Source organism: Notothenia coriiceps, unplaced genomic scaffold, assembly GCF_000735185.1.
Source record: "Notothenia coriiceps isolate Sejong01 unplaced genomic scaffold, NC01 NC01_scaffold00034944, whole genome shotgun sequence".
Taxonomy (NCBI): Eukaryota; Metazoa; Chordata; class Actinopteri; order Perciformes; family Nototheniidae; genus Notothenia; species Notothenia coriiceps.
The window spans coordinates 1,303-3,546 of NW_011367645.1; positions in this window are offsets into that span (position 1 = coordinate 1,303).

A 2,244-nucleotide genomic window follows, 5' to 3' on the forward strand; every position below is an offset into this window, starting at 1 on the left:
TTATTCGTCAACCAGGCACTGTAATAGGTAGGGTCATGTTAGGAGTCGGGTGTCCCTTCCCTTTGGGTATAGCCGACGGACAGAGTGTCCCTGAGGTAATTGAAAAAACGACTTAACAGAAGAAACTTTACCTCCTTTACCTGTTTTTGCTTTTTACACACTGCAGCCTAAACATGATAAACGTGTTTTTTTTTTTTTTTTTTTTTTTTTTTTTTTTTTTTTTTTTTTTTTTTTTTTTTTTTTTTTTTTTTTTTTTTTTTTTTTTTTTTTTATACTCTCATGACAGTACCCCGAGTGATTTGACTTTGCCGAGAAGGAGCGTCAATGGAATATTGTATTGTTAGTTTACTTCGGAACGTTTTAAGTGTTTACACGGTGAACTTCCAGGAGACACGTAACATACAAACCGTCCTATCGTCTCTCATTACCTGCTACGACGTATTTCTACCTATCAGTTGCTGTTACACCGGCCACCAGTTAGGACACCAATCCGGGTTGTTGGAGGTTTGACTGTTGGAAGTGTTTCGTCACCCATTATTACAACTGAGGACCGACACGCCTACTTGATTTCGTGTAATTACTACATACGACCCCGATTTCGGTTGTGGTTCTTTATCGACATACCAAAAAGTTATACTCAAAGTATTTGTCTGGTCGTCTCGTGATATGACTTACTTACCAGGTTTACACCTTTGTTGACTTTGGTGGTTCTGTAAAGAATTCCCCGGGGGATAATACCGATTAAAGGTCCAAAATATAGACAACAAAACATATGAGTATGAAACTGGTACAAATGTGCGAAATTACAATTAATTTTTTCGAGAATTAAAAGAGTAGTGACACGGAACGTTCGGTGGAGAAAAGTGAGGACGACGAGTTTTGGTCTCGATTTCAGGCCGAAGACTAACCAATCGAACCGGCCGAGCACAACACTTACCAGTTGGTGAAGCTTTACAAGGAGGGGAATCGGATAGTACAGTCTTAGACTCCACCTCACGATCGGTTCGCGTTCCACTCCTCAGCGTTTTGCATTACTACAGTCAAAAACGATGAGTTTAATTTGTTTCCTCCAGGTTAAGCTTACAAAGTTCCGTGGACCGAAACGTATGGTAATGTACTGTTTTGTGTGTGATGAACTTTCCTTTTTGTGTGGGTTTGACAGTGAAAAGGAGAAAGATGGGAGGAAATGAGAGGGTGCAGGAGTGTGCGACTGCAGGTCATCACAAAAAAGGAGAGTGCCATACTATGTACACACACACACACACACACACACACACACACACATCAGTACCTCTATTCTTGTAATAGTCCTCATTAATGTTACACGTCACACTACCCCTCATCTCTTGAGTGGGGAATGGAAGTGTTCTGGTTACTTATATATATATATGTTAGTCATATATTTCAGAAGGCTTTGGTTGAATGCATGTCATCTGTCCAACAATCTTGGAAGCCAACAGCCAAAGTCTGATGACTATTTAGCTTTTTATTACTTTAAAACTATAGCTTTTCTTTTTACTTCAAATCCATTCTCAGATCTCGGGCTGGAAAATTACAAAAAGCAAGTCCATCTATTACATCAACAACCCAGAAATATAGCCCCTTGTCGCCAGAGGTGTATTGCTATCCAACTCTAACACTAACCATGACCTCAACTTAACATAACCCTTCTGACTGTGACCTTTAGACCCAGTCTGACTCACAGAGAGCTCGATGAACAGGAGGCTGGACAAACAGTCCTCAGGGTGTAAATGGGCTTCTTTTCAACCCTCACAGAGAATGTAACATCGTCACCAGCTTTTTGTATACAAGAATGCAACCCAGCCAAGTCTTAAGTTCCTCTGTACTTCCTCTTGTCTGGCTGCTCTTGGCTTGCTGTTGAAATTAGAGCTGCTGTTTCAGCAATGTACTGAACTCATTTGTTTGTTGTTTTTTCCGTAGGGACAAACCGATGTTGGTAACCTGATTTGAACAGTCATGAGAAGAGGACATCTGAACCACAGAGTTAGTAAAAAAAACAAGGCTTACAAAACGTGTTCCACCCAGCTAAGTGTTATGTCATCCTAAATATCCAAAACACAATTATTTGTATTCTTATTTATTTTTTCAATGAAAGAAAGAAACACATAAAGAAACAGAAACCTTCTGCTCACATGATGTGAGTGATGTCATTATGATTTAACTGACCACTTTTAGATCATGAACACATATAGTATAATTATTTAATCCCTTAGCCTTTCCTTT